General features: G+C 46.7%; 1 protein-coding gene across 3 annotated transcripts in view; it reads right to left on the bottom strand.

Annotated features, from left to right (window-relative positions):
* The window catches only part of SETD3 (SET domain containing 3, actin N3(tau)-histidine methyltransferase), a 69,608-nt gene that overhangs the window by 28,057 nt on the left and 20,621 nt on the right, over positions 1–20,930 (bottom strand). The window lies entirely within an intron of this gene.

Genomic DNA, 20,930 nt, shown 5'->3' with positions numbered 1-20,930 from the left:
CCAGGTCACCCAGCTAGGAAGTGGAGGAGTTTCCAAATCCATTCATCTAACTTAAAGTGCTGCCTCTATATAAATATAACACATATAATGGTAAGAAATTTGTTAAAAAGATTATTGGGTGGGCCCACAAAGTGGGCACCCCACGTTTCTGCGAAGATCTGTACTTCACAAAATCCTCTTACACTTCTCAGTCAATCCTCCAGGACCAACATGAGGCAGTGACTGGCGCCTCCAATGTCAGATGTGGAAACTGAGGCTAGGTGACCTGCCATCTCTAGGTTATTTGGAGGCAGGGCTGTGACTCAAACCCAGCTGTTGATTCCAAATTAGCACCTTTCTGGCACACACCATTCACACAAATGCAGAAAAAGGGGAACTAGTGTGGCCTTAAAATAGCAACATGTGCTTTTAAAGATTTTAAAGCAAGATCTAAGCATCTAACCCTAGAACCACTGATCGCCTTGTCAGGGTCAGTTTCAACAGCAGAACAATTACCATCCCACAACGTATGCTGAACAAGGTGATATTTTCCCCATCTGACCACTCAACAGCCATAAATTCTTATATAAAATTAGATTTTAATATAAGAATACTATGAATGTACCGGACATGACCATTAAACACAGGGACAATTTCTCATAACAACGCTTCTGTCCTTGCCACCCTCTTGAAGAACAGCTGTCCACGTGGTTTGAGGGCACCACTTCTGAAGGTATTCTCTCCTCCTACCGATCCTAAAACATCACAACCTATTTTACTAGGATTTGAATATTTAAGTGGTCAGTTTTGTGGAAGACCTGACAAGTAGGCATACAACTGAGCTACAATGGAAAAACTACCAAATTCCCTTCTCTCTGGCAAATGTCTAATCATGACGCTTATATGCAAAGAACCAGATTACAGTCTAATTAAAACAGCACACTTCAGAGTCAATTTATTTTATGAATTGCATCTTTCGTGTGGGCATTTTCATTATGGTTGTAACCTGAAAGTTAAAAAACCACAAGAACAAATACTCTAAATCAAGTCCCTAATAAGCAAGTTGGAAGGGGAAAAAAATCTTCAGTTTCTGCACATGCCAGGCCATTTACTTCATGCTTTAAACGTTGCCTTTAGACCACCAAACACTGAAACTGTAGCTCTAGATGTTAAAATGCTCCATGGAAAGCTCCTGATAATTAATGTACTGAGTTTTGTTTTAAATAAAAGGCTAGGGGCACAGATGTGGAAGAATCAAGATTTTTCTCAATTTCTTCTCATCCCATACACATGAGTTAAAGAGAGACGGCTCATAGACTTAAATGTGAAAGGTGAAGCAGTAGACCTTCCAGAAGCAAACGTACAGAACATCTTCACAACCCTGTGCCAGACCAAGCCTTCCCCACCTCAGCACGCCTGACATTTCGGGGCAGATGATTCTTTGTTGTGGGGAATGTCCTGGGCGTTGCAGGCTTGGCGGCATCCCTGGCCCAGCTGTGAGAGCCAAAAATGTCTCTATCCTCCAAGGCGCAGACCGCTCTTGGTTGAGAGCCCCTGGGTTAGGCAAAGAATTCGTTAAAGGACACAAAAACACACCACCTTTAAAAAATAAGACTGATAGATCAGACTTGATTAAAATTAAGAACTTCTGTTCATCAAATGATACATTAAGAAAGCACTAGGCAAGTCCCAGTCTGGGAGGAGAGAGTCAAAACATGTCTTATAAAGGGCACGTAATTAGAAGAAAATGCCAAATCGCAAACAGGCGACGGGGCGGGGCAGGAGGGGGGGGAAAGCTACGGCTTAACACTTACAGAGTTTCTGTTTAAGGTGATGAAAAAGTTTTGATAGAGGTGATGGTTGCACAACACGATGAATGTAATTAACGCCACTGAATTGTACGCTTAAAAATGGTCAAAATGGCAAATTTTATGTTACATATATCTTGCCTCAATTTAAAAACTTAATAACATAATATACTACTCTCCCCAAAAATACACACTGGACTTCAAAGATTCACTGCAAAAAAAGTGAACTATATCATAAATCACTTTATACTGACTATATTTTTAAAGGATAATCTTTCAGCTCTATTGGGTTAAATAAAGTATATTATTATAATTTTGTTTTAAATGAGTAAAAGATTCCAACAGGCACTTCCCTGAAGGAGATACCCAAGTAATTAATAAGCAGGTGAAAACACACTCAGCACCATTAGTCACTGGGGAATGGAAGTCGGGACTACACGCATGCCCACAGGACGGCCCTGCAGCCCAGGCTGGGAGGAAGCTGAGCAACCAGAATGTTCGAGCACTTCTCCCGCCACCAAATGGGTTTAGTCGCTCAGAAAATGGTTCATCGATATCTACTGAGGTTGGGTGGTCACATATATGACCACCCAATACCCCAGCAAGTCTTCTTCCAAGAACACCCAGGAGACAGGAATGCATAGGTCCACAAGAAGACATATACAGGATTACTTACGGCAGCTTCGTTTACAACAGCCAAAAAGTGGGAACCACCAAAATGTCCATCCATAAGAGAATGGATAAATGTGGTTATTCAAACACTGGAAAACTATGCAGCAACAGTAAGGGAGTCAACTACCGCTACACCCAGCAACCTGGATGGATCTCACAGACATTACACTGAGCAAAGGAAGGCAGATGCAAGCGAGTACACGCTGTACAACCCTAATGACAGGAGGCTGGTGAGCAGGCAAGACTGACCCATGGTGACAGAATCGGAATAGTGGTCACCTCTGGAAAAGGGTGGGTGGACACAGCCTGGGAAAGGAGACTGGGGAGCTTCCTGGAATGGTAAAAATGTTCCATATCTTGACTTTGATTTAGCTACTTAGTATAAAGACTAATCTATACTTAATGCATGTGTGCTCTAGTGTATAAACTAAATCTCCATTTAAAAAGTCAACAGAACATTTCCCAAACTGTTCATCTTTGCCACAGAAGGTACTACTACGGAGAGCTACTAGATGGCCCTGCCTTTTTTTCTATCATATATTTATTCCATTAATATTGACCATTCTAAATAACTGGCGTTGCAAAGGCTTATTTGTTATATATGATATAATCCATCAATAGATACACACTATGTTTACCTTTTTCCATTACTTGCCATGTGGAGAGACTGAAGATAAATCTTATCAAAAAACCGTTTATAATGTTTGATGTTTGGACCGGCTTAGTCTACGTAGGGAGTCTCCTGGGTTTTTCACCACTCAGAAATTTGACCAGCATGCCTCCTAGGTCTTTTCACCATCCCGACAAAAGTGCTTGGCAGGACAGGCCCAGGAAGAGAGCCTGACACCACCTGCCATCTCTCCGACCACACTGAGAGTCCCTCCCTGTTCCTCTACTAAGGCACCAGAATGAGTGTCTTGCTGAAATTAAGCACCTCCTTTAAATTAAAAAAGAAAAACAGTAGGTGAAGCTGGCTTGGAAAGATTCTTTCTTAATGCAGGTTTGATCTGGTCCACAGCTATGTTCTTATGTGCTTTTCATTCCTAGAGCAGCCTGTCCAGGAAGCTACTGCTACCCACACACTGGAAACAAAATCCAGAATTGCGTCCAAAAGTGTTGACACCGTGGGTCGGTCACCACCTACTCTCGGCCTCACCCAGGAGTTGTATTTCTTGGTAACTGGTTACCAAGCTCTCGCTGCGCGCCAGCACTCACTGGGCTGGGTGCCCGATCCACGCAGGCCAAGCCCTGCCTCTGTGGTGCTTCCGCTTTACCAGGACTCGTGAGTACACGTCCACCACTTAAAGCATTGTAACTGCTTACGCTGAAATACAAACCAGATTAGTTACTGAGCCGTGGGCACCCCGTAAATGCTTACAGAGTGAGCGACCAGCTCCCTTGGTTACAGGGTGAAGTCAGCATGATACTGGAGATCCGGAAGGTACATTAGACTCAGGTAGGAATCTAAGTTCTTGTGTACCAGTAACTGGGTATGAGTTCAAGTCCTGGAACAGACAGACCAGCAAATAGTCCTCCGTTTTGTCAAACAGGAATCACAGCCAGACCCGGGAGGGTGGTTGTGAGGACTCAGTGTGCTTAATGAGTATCTGGGCACCAAATGAAGTGCTACTGCAGCGCCGGTCCTGCTTTCCCGCCCCCGTGCAGCCTGTCTCTCCACCCTCACTTCCTCTGCCCCGTGCACACCACGCTCCAGCTGCACTGAGTGGCCAGCCTGTGCCCTTTGCCCACTCCCCCCAGTAAAGCCCGGACCTTCCTCGGGGTCAGTTACCTCACCCGCCTCTGAGAAGCCTCTCCTGACTCCCCAGTCTCTCGGCTCTCCCCTCGCCTCTGGGCTAGCGCCCCCTACCCCCTCGCTCTTCTCTTACGGGACGAGATTTGGTTTTCCGCTAGACGGAGAGCTCCTTGAGGCCAAACCACGTCTGCAGCCCCAGCACCTACCAGTGCTCTGCACACATCAGTGGTGCTGCGTGACAGAGGCTGACTGCCAGAGAGCAAAGGCCTAGGCGCAGCGGGACTTCTGCGTGATTCTGCGACGTGCGGGGGTGTGTGTGTGTGACACGGACAGAACTGATCCCTGCCAACAGACCTTTCTCGGCTTGGGAATAATACTCCTAAGTCCTCCATACACCCTGGTCCAACACTTCACACCCTCGAGGAAGCTTCATTTCACATCTACATTAGCAGTAACTGAAACACTGCCCTTGTCACTACACCGCCCACGTTCAGGTGACGAAGTTCCAGCATTGACACCCAGCAGCTGTATCTAGGAGGTCCCTCTGGTTAGCGTAATGACCTGTTAACAGGAAGCTGCTGTCCTTCTGCTTCTAGAAACCACAGCCACTAGACTGATGAGAAGACCACACAAGAGCAAGGACCTCCACGCTGATGGCAGCAGTTCTGATGTAAACGCCACCAAATAAAATCTAGCTTATTAATTTTAAATGATTTCACAGCATTTAAGGAAAAAACATGAGGCTGACACAAAGATTTCAGAACTCATTAGAGACAGTCTTGAAATCACTAATATATTTAAATTGAACGCTGCTCGTCTGACAGCTTTGCGTTCAGACGTGCTATTGTGCGCGTGTCACTACGGTTAAGGTTGGGTGAGCGCTTCCATTAAAACCTTCACCTTCACGAGCTTATAATTTCACAATAAAGATTTGCTCCAGGCTTGACTTTTGCATACAAAAGGTTTCTGCTTGAAATATCTATTCCAAAGTACAAAATAAACCTGTCTGGACTGAAAACTCAGATACAAAGATTACTTTCGGTGCCTTGCATTCAAACAAGTTAGAATAAGCTAGAAATTTAGGATCAAAAGTTTCCTTTCTAAACCATAAAGGTTAGAAATAGAGAAAGGCTGGTAAAGTCAGCTTAGGAATAAGGGGGGAATAGTAAACTTAAAACCAGTTTATTCCAGAAACCTCAAGGTCATCCTAAACTAACTCTCTCCCAAACTCCTCTCATCCAGTTTGTCAGCAGATGCGGTCAATCCAACCTTCAGATACTTCTCAAACTCCTCAGGCTACCTGGTCTTCTGGCCTCCCTGCCACGAGGTTATCTTTAAGCGAGCAAACAAACCCAGGCCAACCTGATCACTCTGCTGCCCAGGGCTCCCTACGACATGCAGGGCAGAAACCCCAAAGCCTGCTGAAGGCCCTCGTGCCCTCCCACCCTCCCTCCTTCCTGCACCCTCCATCCCAGCTCCTGGAAATGGACTTTTCTGTTTCATCCTCCTGCCTTTCACATCCAGTACTGGAACTTTCCTTTCTGACATCACAGAAGTGTGCTCAAATCCAGCTTCTGGTTAATTACATTAACAGAATGCTACGTTTTAAAACCACATTTTATTCCCTGACAGCTCGGCTGTGAGACAGGGTGGGAGGTAATTGTGGCAACTGAGGCTCAGAGAGTTTGAGCCACTTGGGCAGGTGGCATAAAATACAACTACTGAGGCCACAGCCATTTCACCCCATAATGGTCTGAGCTACAGGAATCCCAGGGAGATGCAGGGACCCAACTTCTGGGAGTTGATCCCTGCTGCAAACCCCGAAATGACCTCCCTCAAATCCAGCGGCTGCGGCCTTTGCTTGGCCTCGGCTGTCTCCCCTCCTCGGAATGTGTCCTGCCGCCCCCCAACTCCACACCTTTGCTGACAGTAGTTCCCTCCCTCTACCAGACAATTTTGCCTTTCGAGCCCCAACTCAAGTACCACCTGACTGCCCCCCAGGAGCTCAGACGGCAGTCACTGCCTCAGTTTCCCATTTTTGCTCTTCAACGTCTCCTGCCAATTGTTTTCCTCCCATCTCTACTATAAATTTCTACAAGGCAAGGACTCAGATTACTTCTCTATCTCCTTATAGCACCTACCACTGGCCTGGAGGAGAAGCCAGCATTCAGCAAAACACCATTATTATTAGAAGGTATTTTAAATAGGTAGTTATTTGACTTAAAATTTTTAATGAATACTATTATAATTTTTTCCTGATGAGACTGAATGTAAATAAAAATAAACACAGTATCCATGATATGTTTTCAATCACTAATATTTAGAACTCACTTTTCCTTGTACGCCAAAAGAATAAAATTGATTTGTGAAATGAAAAAATTACCCAAATTGCAACACGTGACAAAGCTCAAGGACTAAAGAACACAGGTGGGCCTAAAAGTGACAGCTCCCCAAAAATATAATTCAAGCTTAAACTGTCAATAACTGTAGGGCATTTTGCTACAGTCATATGTGAGCTGGAGATACCCAGTGATTTCCAGGAGGAAACAGCTGGGGAGAGGGTCAGAAGGAATGCATACGGCCTCAGATGGCCACACGACAACACGCCGAGGAGGAGCCGTTCCCTGGAGCAACGTAAGGAGCAGCCATCAGGCCCAGCACAGCCAGAAGCCCTGGCTAGAGCGGAGTCAGCGGAGGCAGCATGGCAGTGGAGGGCATCAGGAAGCCCTGGCTAGAGCAGAGTCAGCGGAGGGAACATGGCAGTGGAGGGCATCTGGTGGGAAGTGAAGAAAAGTGGCCCAGAGCACATCTGCAGAAGGCTCTGAACCTGAGCATAAGAGCCTGGTCGTGAACACCGGGTAAGAATGAAAGCACAACAGAAGCCGACAGTGTTGTGAAGTACATTTCACGTCACCTAATCTTTTGGAAAATATAGACGGTATTTTATTTTTTACAGAGAAAAACACAGTAGCCCAAGAGAGTATAAACCAGTTTTATGGACAGCTACTAGATTAAGTCTGCTAAAAGCAGAGGATGTGATAAATCCTCCCCTCACTGTAAGTTTCACATCTGGGAAGACAGAGGAAGAAAGGCCAGGGCCATGGAGCTTTGGGCAGAGTGATGGCATGCTCTGTTAGACTTGCGGCAGTCCTCATTTACATGGCTCCTCTGATGTCCCAACAGGTTTAGGGACATCAGAGGACCTTTGTACAAATTGGAAGAAGTTGCCTGCCTGTTAGGATGCAGCTTTGAGGGGACACAGCTTAGGGAGCCGAGGACAGGTTGGACTTTGGCCATCCACCTCCCACGAGGCCCTGGCCATGCGAGACTCACTTGGAGAGCTGGCAGGCAACCGGCTCCCCACTGAACAAGCTCTGCCCGGGCTCTGTGTGCCAGGCACTGTGCCGGCAACAGTGCCACGGTGGCGCCTGGAGAGCAGGGTCACTCCAGAGGAGAACACGGATAATAAGTCAATACACAGATTTTAAAAAAGCATGCTAACTGTGATGATGAATTTTATCTGTCAACTTGGCTGGGCCACATGCCCAAATATTTGGTGAAACTTTATTCCGGATGTGTCTGTGAAGCTGTTCTTGGATGAGCTTAACATTTAAATTGGTGGACTCTGGGTAAAGCAGATTGCCCTCCCTAATCGCTCTCCTTCTCATCTAGTCAGCTGAAGGCCTGAACAGAACAAAAGCCTGACCTCCCCCAAGCTAGCGGGAAGTCTGCAGCAGAAGGCCTTCAGACTTGAACTAAAACATCAGCTCTTCCCTGGGTCTCCAGCCTGCCCGCCTGGCCTGTAAATTTTGGATTTGCCAGCCTCCATAATCATGTGAGCCAATTCCTTAAAATAAATCTCCTTCGATACACATAAACACATCCTGTTGGTTCTGTTTCTCAGAAGAGTCCTGACTAACACACTAACATAGTGGATAAGGCAGATCTACTTCAGGGTAAGGGAAAGCCTCACTCAAACTGCAACATTTTAGCTGAAACCAGAAGACTGAGAAGGAGGCAGCCATGCACAGAACTGGGGGAAGGCACTGCAGAAAGGGAGCAGATGGGGCCAGGGAGGCTGGGCGAGACCAGCGAACTGATCACAGCCAGGGGGAGCGGGCTGCAGTGACGGGGAGGAAGGGGTACCCAAGGAGTCACCTGAAGTGGGAGGAGAGGCCATCTCAGCAGCCCTGCCCTTTGAGTTTTTCCAAGTGTGATGGTAAACCAGCAGCATGATATAATTTATGTTACGAAAAGATCTCTCTAGTTCTGCACACAGACCCAGACAGGAGGGTTAAGAGTGGAGAGACCCTCTGGAAGGCAGGACAGTGGCCTGGACTGGGTGTCCGTCATCACTGGAAGGAAAAGGAATTCCAAAGTAAGAGAAACGACAGTAAGAAAGCCACTGGCCATTTTAAACAAGTCAGAATTGCTCCAGACCAAAAATAAAGCAAACAAACAAAATTAACTGACTTGAATATTGAAAAAACTTGTACATGTGACCATAGTCATTGCTGGTGACCACGAAAAATTAGAAAGCTATCTGAACACAGAAAACAGGCAAACAACCCCATAGAACAGAAGAGAATTAAGCTAGGGAACACAGAAGACAAGTCTGCTCCTGACCCCCTGCAGGTTCCAGAAGAGCCACAAAACAGATGATTGAGTGACAGGTGGCCTGAGTTCTGGGACTCTCAGGGGGCAGGGAGGATTGCAGCCTGCAGAGAGCACAGGCTCTAGGGTCTGAGCCAAACCTGAGACCACCCGTGAGGCCCGGCAGGTCTGCTCTTCAGGAGGAAGGAGGAATCGCACCTCTCACTGGACGCTGACAGGAGGAAATGAACTAAGGCACAGTGTCTGACCAGTTTCATTAAATGCTACTTGCTGCTGTTTCAGCTACTGGCTGGTGGCTTTATTCACCCAACAAACTGCAACTGAGCCCTTGCTAGGTGTTAGGCACCTTCCAGCTGAGGATAAAACACAGTCCCTGCCCCCAGTGTGCTGACATTCTGGTTGGGAAGACAGACAAATGAATGAAGAAATACACATATGCTGTCAAGTACTAATGTGCTTTGAGGAAAAAATAGGCCAAAGGCGAGGTCAGAGAGCAGCGGGGGCCCGTGTCTGAGATCACCTTCTCCAACCACCACTGCTCCCATTTAAAAATGACAAAAACCAAAAGAAGTCCTCCTCCACTTCTCAGCTGGAAGGACTCTTCCTTCTCTTTCAATCTATGTCCTCAAATATCACTTTTTACCGAATTAATTTTACAGGCCCAGCAAGCAAGCTTCTGACTAACGTGGTAAACTGTCGATTCCAAGCAGGGGCACCTTGCAGAGAGGTGTCTGCTGAACAAATGCCTCAGGCGGGGATGGGGGGGGTGGGAGGGTGTAGACAGGGAGGGAAGGAGTCGTGGCAGAAGGCAAAATCTACTCTTTTGCTCTCGAGTCAGGAAACGACTCAGATGAACGTTCCAGGGAGGCATGCTTTGCCTCTGTACAAGGGCTGGTCCTCTAAGCAGTCCTCACGCTGGGAAGGGCTGCCTTGTCAGATCGGGCCCTGAGCAGGGACCGTGTTCTAGCAGAGGCCAGAGGACGGCCCAGGAGAGGGTATGGCTGACCCACTGAGTCTGCAGGGCTGGCGTCTGTACGCTGAGCCCCGCAGAGATGCCTCTTCTCCACTCCCACACAGCCTGGCTGGCGGGCACCCATGTCTCCTTTCTACAGATAAGGGAACTCAGACTCCAACTTAACCTGACCAGATTTACCTAGCGGGTGACAAGCTCAGACTCGGACGGACTGTTCTTTCTTCTACAGGACACCGACTCCTCCGAAAACTGGCAAGCTGGGTGCAGAATGGATGGCTAGGCAGAGTGGGAAGAAGCTGCTGTTAACAAGACTATTTAAAAATTATTATATTGCATGGGCAATTTTTTGGATAATCTGCCCAGCAGAAACACGCTGCTAAAATGAGTTTCCGTAACGGTAAAAGATGTGATCCACCTGATCTAACGCCCCAGGGCTAGAATGAAGCACTAAATACTCAAAGCAGAGCGCCTCTGCAAATGCAGGAAGCAGAGCCCGATGAATACCAACAGCAAAGCCCCACCTACGCTCGGGCTCTCAATTCCAAGGAAGTCAGGCGGAGGGGACTGCGGTTGTGTCTACTCCACAGCACCTTATGGAGTAAGGGCAACAGAACACAGGCGCCTATGTTCCCTGCCTGTGAACACTCACTAACCTACCGACTCTGTTAAAGCGGTCGTCCTCACCATCTCACTCCATGCAGGTCTACACACTCCCTCAAGCTCACCGGAGGGTGAGCTCGATCCACTCTTCCGCTTGGTACTCAAATGCAGAGGGGGTGGACAGTCCCAGCTGTGCTCCACATGCAGCTGCCGAGAGGTCCCGGCCCAACCCGAGCAAACAGGATGTATTAATAATATAATCCCTGATGTCATGGAGGTTCCTCTACTGCCTCTAATTCCTTTTCATGCTTCTACTGTAAATGCTTTTCTCCCTGAGAGAAGGCGAGAAGGGTACGCAGAGTGGCCATGGGAAGGTTGCAGCCTAAGCCAGAACTTCTTAGGTCATAAGCAATTATGAAAGCAGTACAGCTGTGCAGGGAAGGGACGGAATCTGCACGTCAGCGTCAACCAGCATGAGTGGCTGCCAATGTGTCTGCTCACTCAGGAGAGTGTTCCCGTAAGGGCGCTTGTCAGAGGTCTCAAAAAACAGAAGCAGGCTCTCGTCTTATCACACACACTCAAAACAAAACAAAACAAAAATAAAACCAGAATTCCTATCCCAGAGAACAGGGAATGTAATCACCAGACACAGACCTTAGGGGGCTGGGAAGAAAAGCAGGTTTCAAGAAAAAACAATTTTGAAGCTTTTGTTTTTAAACTTGTATTTTCAAAAAAGTTCTACTGATCAGACTTGTGGGAAAGACCCAGGACTGGTAAAGCGGGGGCTAGAAGGGGAGAGAAGGAATTGTAGAGAAGATGGGTCTGTGGAGACGAGGGAAGTGGGAAAAACAGCCTCTAGGGTCGGGAGGATCTGGCCTTCAATCCTGACTCGCCACTCAGCCCATTTCCTCACCTGTAAAACGGGGTGATGCCCCAAAGACTCGGGCCCTAGGACTGGAGGTTTCCGCTGAATCTAATTTGGTTAATTCTGTCTCAGATTCTCATGGGAAGGCAGTAGTTCCTGGAATAAAAGGCAAGAAAGCTCTCACAGTGCTGGACACATAGGCGGCATTGCCATGAATGATTACCCTTGTAATGGCTTTGTTGGACTTCCGTTCCCAACTCTGATCAGCAAAGTTGGAAGCTTTTCTCAAGGGGCCCAGGTGACAAGCCGAGCAAGGGCAGGAAGGCTGTCGTTCACAGGAGGACTGCCAGACAGAAGAGCCAGCGGGCCAGCCAAGGGCAGGAGACAGGAGTGCCCTAGCAACCACGGCAGCCTGGAGATCTGGGAATCTTACCTGGAAAACTTCTACGGGAGGACACAGAGCGTGGGGCTGCCCAGCCTCCCCGCTTGTACAGACACCACAAAACGGTGACCTTCCTCAATAACTGCCAAGAAGGAATATGCGCCACCAACTGGACGCAGGTATGGCTTCCCCCATTTAGAACCAGGAATACAGAGAAAGAGCATTTCGTTTCTTGAGTCCCTCAAAGGCTGCTGAAACAAAAACTGGAAAAAACAAAGAACACTAGATTCCCAGCAGGTGAAGTCTATATCTATTTGAATTGCTATAACATTATACAAAACAAGCAAACTGTTAAAACCACAAATTAGATGTTTTTAAATGTCATATCTGCAGCCTGTATTTATAAAAATGGTGAAAATTAGATACACGTTCAGAATGAATAATCTACAAAGTCAGAAACCTTAAACAAGGACATGATAAGGACAACACTCATACACATTTAACACAAATTAGTAATGCACAAGGTCAGCTATCAGGAAAAAGCAAGGACACAGGTCAGTGCATCTCAGCAAGACAGCCAGAGGCTCTACAAAGATCACCAAGTCGCTGGAAACTCTCCAGAGAACATGCAAGCCTGGAGTGATTTTCCTAAGTTCCAGTGTTTCCACTTTTTTATAACATTAAAAGTCAAGTTGGTAAGGACAAAACAAAGAAAGAAAGAGAGAGGGAGCTTCATCAGCTTCATCCCAGCGTGGGGGAAAGCCAGCAGCCTACGGCGTCCTCCGCATGTGCCCTCTCCCACCTCTGCACAGAGTGAGACTGAGGCTGGACGAGGGCCCCTCCAGGAGCTGGAAGGAACCCCAGCAGGTGCCCTGTGCAGGCCCAGGGGATGGCACAGCTTTCTGCAAGATAAGAGCCCAAGAGAGACTTTGAACAAGACTGCCCTGCCCTTAAAACCAGACCACTTCTGGGCTTCCCTAGTGGCGCAGTGGTTAGGAATCTGCCTATAAATTCAGGGGACACGGGTTCGAACCCTGGTCCAGGAAGATCCCAAGTGCTGCGGAGCAACTAAGCCCATGTGCCACAACTACTGAGCCTGCGCTCTAGAGCCCACGAGCCACAACTACTGAGCCCGTGAGTCACAACTACTGGAGCCTGTGCGCCGAGAGCCCATGCTCCACACAAGAGGAGCCGCCGCAGTGAGAAGGCCGCGCACTGCAACGAAGGGTAGCCCCCACTCGCCGCAACTAGAGAAAGCCCGCGCACAGCAATGAAGACCCGACGCAGCCAAAATTAAAATAAATAAAAACAAATAAATTTATTAAAAAAAAAAAAACACTAGACCACTTCTTTGCCCCAAAAGTAAGACCAGAAAGAGCTGTAGAGAAAGACTGTGACCTGCCGACCCCAGTCTGGGAGGGCTCGGGTCCGGCCGGCCTGCTCTGACCTGGGCCTGGGAACCCCACATCTCCCACTGCTCCTCTGCAAAGGGAGGATGGACACTGCCTCCCTCACAGGGTGACTGGCAGGACTAAAGCCCTGAGGAGAGAGCCCAGGGAGGGTCACACCGATGGGGCCGCTCTGTCCCCACAAAGCATCTTCTGTTAGTGACCTCAGGTCCATACAACAAGCTCAGGAGCCACTCCCACCTCCCCGTCCGGCCAGTGCTCCAGGGCACCCGGCACAGAACACGACTCACAGGATGGGAAGAGGCCCCTCGGACTTTGGGCACAGCTTGGAATCAGAGGGCTTCATTCTCTCCCCATCACATCCTGCACCTCCAACCAGTGCCCTCACCACAGAACCCACGTTTACCTCGATACCCCCAGCCACTGAAGCGCCTTCTCTCATCCCCACCCTCGCCTCTGACTCACCTCCTCGGTGTCCCATACCCCCCACCCTGCGTCAGGAGTCGTGACATTGTCAGGAATTTGGCTGAGAACAAGAGCGTTACGTACGGAACACACGTGCCCCCGGAAGGGAACTTACGTGGGAACGAGGGCAGGAGCAGGGTATCCAGGAGGTGGTGCCCACGGCCAGGCTTTCAACTTTGTACTATGTTTACAACTTTTTCCTAAGTCGAAAAAATTATTTCAAGATAAAAAGTTCAAAAACACCTCTTTGTACCCCCAGGGACATTAGTCCCGGTCCCCAGGTGTGGTGCCTCACGCTTGAGATCCTCAATAAACACTGGTTGAATGAACAATCAGGAGGATACAGTGGGCTAAAAACAAAAAGAAAGGGGAGTGAATCCAAGGTCAGGAGGAGAAGGTGGGTTGGTTTATCTGGAAGGAAGACCCTTACACAGGTTTCTAGGCGGAGGGGAAGGGCCAACGGAGGGAGAAGCCAGCTACGGAGAGCCCTCCAAGCTCCCCATGGCCTCAGGGATGACGTGGAGTAAACCTGCACATAAACCGGGGGTGCCCGCCACCACCTCAGCCACCAGCGGAAGTCAAGTTCCATGAACGCAAGCGCACATCCTCCGTTGCGGGGCTCTCGGGTACGCGCACCCACACGTGCCTAGGACAGCATTTGACGCCCACGTACATCGCCTGCATGTGTCAAGGCGCTGGATCTTTAAAGTATGCTGAGTCCCAGGGGTTTTACTCAAATCTGATGTTATTCCTGTAGGCCTCATGCGTGATCAGATCTTCTCTATGAACTTCAGGAAAACAGAGGTAAATCTATCTCCAGCAAAAATTCACGTCTGTGCTCTTCTCCTGTGGCTCCAGCAGGGACAAGGAGAACAGCGAGAAACGGGACAGCAACTGACGCTCAGCCACAACTGCCACGGGATGCCGAGAGCCAGAAGTGGCACCTTCCTTGGCCTCTGGGCAGGCCCTGTTCACAGCAAGCTGTGAGTCTGGCTGCGCGGGTCTCCTGCCACCACGGGCCTGGCCAGGTGGGAGAAGCTGCCTGTCCGGCCAACTTAACACAGCCTCCCCCCATCCTGCAGCATCAGGCAGGAAAGGCGGAAGGCTTGAAATAAAATTCACAGCACTTAACACACACAGGCGTTTCTCCATCAGCCCTTCCCCTGTACCTCTCAGATTCGATCAGCGCAAAAAGAGGAGATCCAAGTAAGGTGGGATAAATCACTTAAACGATGAGATCAATGGGGAAATAGTAATTTTATAGATATGCCTCTATGCTGTTCAACCCCGTACACTTGAATTTACTTAAAAGAGCATCACATTCAAGCTCAACAGCACAGGAAAATGTGCTCATCCCAAGAGAGCTCTTAACCTTGGGACAGCTGGCGCTCCACATCGCAGTGCCCAGCCCACTACATGGGATTGTCAACTAGACAAACAGCTCATTCACAGGATCTGCTCATTTCTTTTCCATTGACACGGGTGAGAAATATTTGGACTATCATTCATCTACGTTAAGATACGATTTTCTTCATTTTCTCACAATCACACCACTTCAAAGTTGGGTTTAAGCCAAATCCTACTTTTTTTCCCACTGATTTCTATCACAAAACTAGTCATATGTTTCCATGCAACAGTCCCAACTTGGAGCTGAACTTTGGAATGTCCTGGTCTGTCAGGCGTACTTTTATAGGTTAAAGCTCTGCAGCAGTTTTAAGGGCCAAGTTCTGCCTCTACTATTAATCCTCTCTTCTTCCCTCGCGTCCCCCTTCACAAACTGACAGGAAGAAATTCTACCACCACTCAGGTTCTCAATCCCCACGAGCCTTTTCCAGCGTTTGGCTGAGCCACAATTTCTAAATTCAGCTTCCTGAGTTTGGGTGCTGACATTTCTCAACCATGAAACTGCAGCAGAATGTTTCACCAGCAGGTGTGAGATCTTAACTGCAGGTATGCACAAAAAATTCCCTGAGTTTGAGGCTTCTGGTTACATACTATCATCTGTTAGATACCTAAAGGACACACTGTATACTGCACATCTCAAGAAGAATACAATGCAGGTACAATGTAAAAACCTTAAAGAACCGTGAAGCCCAAGCGCTACTGCACAGAAGAGGACGAGCAGAGTCCTGGAAAGACTTTTAAACCAACTCTGTGAAGCAAACTAAAGACAGAAAGTAACCTGAACTACCAAGCGGCCGCACTCAAAAGCCTTTGACCAAGAAAATATGCTGGGAGGAAATTATTTTCCTAGTTCTTAGGCAACAACAAGCAGACAGAGAGAGAGAGAGAGAGAGATAGGAGAGAGAGAGAGGTTTCTCTAAACATTAAGAATGCAATGCAGAGAAATTTACCTAGAAGCATTTATAATTCCTAGAAGTTAGTATTAGTGCCAGTTTTCTTTTAGAATGAACATCCTAAAGGCTGACGCAAGATGACTATGAACACGTCTCTGTGCTCCTCTCCCAGGGACTTGGGATCGCCACCACACAGGGACCAGCCGTGCTTGCGTCACACTGCTGGTGCCCCCAGGAGACAGTGGCCGGGCCGGGGCTGGCAGACCTTCAGGCCAGCGGCCAGCTCAGGAGAAAAAGAATGAGTTTCGGCTCAGAGCAGAGTTTGGTCTGCATCCCCAGAAAAATGACTTTAAATTGGAAGTCATAACAAAAACCTGCGAATCAGGTTCTGGAATTTGAGCCCCCAAATGGTACGCCAGGGTTTGTGATTATAGCACACATACACGTCTCTGGGAAGAGGGTTCCCAAGACCCTGAAAAAGGTTAAGAGCTACAATGCAAAAGAAAAAAAAGAAAAAATCAAACTGAGGGCAGGTCGCTGTACTGAAAATGTTAAACATGAACTGCTGTAATCCTACTCACTCTCCCCTGAGTGATAACGCATTGCTGAAGTGATCTGTCTACTAAAAGGGAGAAAAAGCCCAACATCCAAGCCTGGAAAAGCATAAGATGTATGGTTTGGTACTGAAGTGAGAAAACATGACACACAAAATAACAGCAGTACCGTGTTAACATTCATGTTTACTCTCAATTGTTACTGAAGACTTCTATAAGCAGTGGGAACATCCTGAAACTAGAAAAACAGCTAGACTCAAAATATGATTTTTAAAAAGATAACTCTTGCTTAAATCCATTTTTCTTTGTCATGAATTCTTATGCAAAAACCTTCTCCTCCATAGCCTAGACCCCCTGGTTGTCTCAGCAGTACGTCTCATTCTGGGCTGCCTTGAGGTCCTATTCCATCAGGCACAGAAATCAAATCATCAATTAAGAAATTTTCTGCCAAAGCTCATTCTGATGTATTTTCAATGTGCAATCATATCTTCTGCTGCCTATTTTTACTAACGTTAAGTGACTGTCACATTTTCTTTTACTGAAAAAGAACCACCCTTAGACTGGCCACATTGTGGGGCTCACGGCATTTACTCCACATAAAGCCACGCTTCTCCCGCTGGAATGTGGGTTCCAGGGATGCACAGCGGCAGGTAGGGTCATGGGAGAAATTGGGCTGTTTTCCTACAGTGCCAGTCTGACCTGACAGTAAGTCATTTCACATGATTGTTAAACCACAGCAAACAAACAACTGCACACATTTTTAATATTTAAAAACATGAGATAAAAAACCAATGACAGTAACAACAAAAGCATGAGATATCGAAGCAATCTGAGTTTGTGAAGAGTCACTTGGGTCTAGGCCCTAGTCCTGCAGGAATACTCTTCACTATCCATGGCCAATAGGAGTTTTTAGTAGGAATGTTAAGAAATACTACCATAAGGTACTGCAGGGACAGGGGAGATGCAACTTAAAACAATTAACACAAAACAACCAAATGACACGGCCTGAAGGATCAAAACACAAAACAGTAACAGAAATGGAGCATTTCTATGACAAGTACTGCTGTACTGAGGGCCTCACGCAGATCAACTCATTTCGTCCACTCAGCAACCCTGGGAGACAGGTGCTGTATTATCTCATTTTGCAGAAAAGGAAACAGAAGCACAGAGACCTGGCAAAAACGATGCTGTGGGGATTTGAACCCTGGCAGGTCAGCCCCAGAGCCCACCCTCTCCACTACCATGCCACCCTGGCTCGGGTGGCTTCAACCGTGACCTCCTTGGTGTTTCCTCATGCCACAGGCATTGCAGCCCGGCACTGTGCTGGGGGCTATGATGAACAGCCCAACGTGGACTGACAGCAGTTACACTGAAAAATGGGTCTTCTACCTAACAGATCAGGAGACAAACACAGAGGGGTAGGGTAAAGCAACAAATGCCAAATTATATTTAATTTAATAGTAAATACATTTATTAGGATTTCAACTCAGGTTTGTCTGACTACAAAGCGCAGGCTCTTTCTGTGCGGCCTCTCTCTCTTGGGCAGATTATCCCACTGCTGCTTCGACCCTTCCTGAAACCACCCTCAGTCAGAGCTGCCCCGTTCGGGGCACATGGTCCTTCCCCTCCCATCAGTTAAATGCCCCCTTCCTGACTGAACTCTCACCAGCTTATGTGGAGAAATGATGATAGCCCACCACATAAAGTTCATTTTCAAAATGCAATTTCAAGGATCTCGACTCGACTCCTTGGTCCAAGTCTGTGTTTTTAAAGAGTAATCTGAATTTTACACTTAGAGTTTTTCAATCTTTGTTCCCCTGTACTTACATCCTTAACAAGTCAAACATCTCCAAACCTAGTCTTATATCTGTAAGTTTTTAAAAAGAAGTGATGTTTGTTAAATGACAGCAAGCAGAAAAGCACTTTAAAATATATTCTCCTAGCTACAGCAGGCAGCTAAAGCCGGGGGGATCTGGAACTGGCCCACGAAGACTTTCTGACATATGGAGACAGTGACCAGCAACCAATGCCAGTCAGGCCCTAGGCATCCAATCACTAGAAGGGATTGATGGTGATTTCTGGAATCACATAGGTATTTGAGGTGCTCTGTCCTCTATATATAAATACAAAGCAGGGGGTCTCGGCCTTAGCACTATTGACATTTTGGGCTGGACAATTCCTTGTTTGGGGGCTGCCCTGCACATCAAGAGAAGTTCAGCAGCAACTGCAGCCTGGAGGCCAGTGGCATTCCCCCCACCCCCAAACCTAACAATCAAAACTGTCTCCAACTGTTACCAAATACTCTCTCAAGGGCAAATACCCTCTCAACCGCCCAGCTGAGATGCACTGATGTAACACAGAAGAAGCTATTATGTGGTCACAGACATACCTTGCTTTCTCTTCGGTTTGATGCTTTTGACAGTCAAGAAAAGTACAGTTTGATTGCATCTTTAAATCATTTTTAAAATTTATGATTCTGCATATATATTTTTTTCTTTTTACCTTTTGAACCCTTTCACCCATTTTTAAAATCACAACCATTATTTTCAAATACTCAAGATTGGCTTAATTATGCAAAAAAGCCAACATTTGATTGTCTGATAATTCCACATTTGGATATACCTTGTTTCACATTTATTAATCAAAGTTTCCAATAAAAAGGAAGAATAAATAAATAAAGGAATACTAAAAAGGAATAACGGATAGATTCATTAATGCTTTAAGACTGTGGTTGTTTTTTTAAAAAGGATATTCGGATTCATTATAAGTTATCCAAATTGTTCTTGTTAGTCATGTGAGAATTTTATTACTCTTAGAAAAACTTCTGAATTAAAGTTTATTTTTAGAATGTTCTCTAGTTCCTGAGATGTTCATAATAATACTATTTACTACACAGACTGTGGTATAATTCAGTCACCTAAACATCATCTAAAGGGGTTTATTTCAGAGGGTTATTAAGAGACCTGGCATGAGACGGTTCCATCAAAATCAAGAGTATTTTAGTGACTCACGGTCATTTAAAATCTCATTGAACCTTGAAGCAAAACTGCACTACTTTGTTAATACTGAAATAAACAGACCGGTGAGTGTAATGAAAATCCAAAGATCACGCCAAGCCAGCTGTCGGGAGACTCGACATCGTTCCAGAACCCTCGACCTGACCACAGAGGCAGTTCCTCTCAGGGTAGGCCGCCAGCCTTCGCCATCTCACAGCCCCGATTTGAGAAACACATTCCTGAAAAGAGCTGGTTTCCAGTTTGTTGCCTAACAATAGGAAATAACAAAGGTTTAGACCTGCTAGGGCCAGCTTCGCTTTTATTAGTCATTGAAGAAACACAATTAAGAACTAGGAATAGGGCTTCCCTGGTGGCGCAGTGGTTGAGAGTCCACCAGCTGATGCAGGGGACACGGGTTCGTGCCCCGGTCCGGGAAGATACCACATGCCGCGGAGTGGCTGGGCCCGTGAGCCATGGTCGCTGAGCCTGCGTGTCCAGAGCCTGTGCTCCACCACGGGGGAGGCCACAACAGTGAGAGGCCCGCGTACCACAAAAAAAAAAAAAAAAAACTAGGAATAAAAGCACAACCCTTTCAGGTCACGAAGAGCCACGTCACACTTTAGACTGCAGGATTGTAGGTGCAAACTAACCGAATAATCAGAGTTTTGGCCTGGCTCCATCAATATTTTTCAAACCAAGCACACTCAAAATAAATGCTATATACCTGTTATATGATAATTCTTAAAGGCTTCCTGAAGTTTAAAGTTTAGAAAAGCAGCGACTTCTACTTGAAGACAAGAGTCATAGTTTTTTATGTATCTGAAGTATTTGATACAGGGGAGGATATAATTTTGAGTGTGACATTCTTGCACAGTAGGCATGCTGTAAGGTTAAATGATGAACACCCAAACATTATTTCCTGTAGCAATGAAAACAGAGCAGAGACAGACCAGCTAAGGAACAACCAAATCAAGCCTAATCCAGGTTATCCAATTACCCAAAGAAAAGGGAAAGGGAGCAGCTCACCTTCCCACTTGCCACCTATTAGGTACAGCAGCCCAGGAGCTGATTCGTGGGCATATGAGAAAGGGGCGAGTCAAGAGGCAGAGACACTCGCCCTTTCTTAGCTCCCAAGGGAACCCTGACACTGGCCCTCAGCTGTCTGAGTGCTGTTCAGCTGGAAAGGAAAGAGAACACTGGCTGAACTGCCAAAACACAGCAAGGAGCAATCAGGTGTAATTCAAATGTTCATGACCTTATAGAGATTTCCATATGACACGTCTACTTAGAACTAATCAAAATTAATATAATACACAGTACACTTTGCAAAACATAAAGAAATCAATTGTCAATATTTTACTACTAATATACGTATGAAGAACCCACAAATGGACTTTCATTTCCTTGGAAAATTTAGACATGGGGCATATCTTTTTGTACTAGATAGATTGTAGAGCTTCTAAAAGTCCATGGTTGTCTTTCGTTTTCAGAAAATGCAGTGATTTTCATAACTTAGGAGCAACCGCTGCTTGTTATAACACTGGGCACTGAGGAAGTCAGATG

Source organism: Delphinus delphis, chromosome 2 (assembly GCF_949987515.2).
Source record: "Delphinus delphis chromosome 2, mDelDel1.2, whole genome shotgun sequence".
Classification (NCBI taxonomy): domain Eukaryota; kingdom Metazoa; phylum Chordata; class Mammalia; order Artiodactyla; family Delphinidae; genus Delphinus; species Delphinus delphis.
This window is presented reverse-complemented; position numbering and strand designations above follow the sequence as displayed.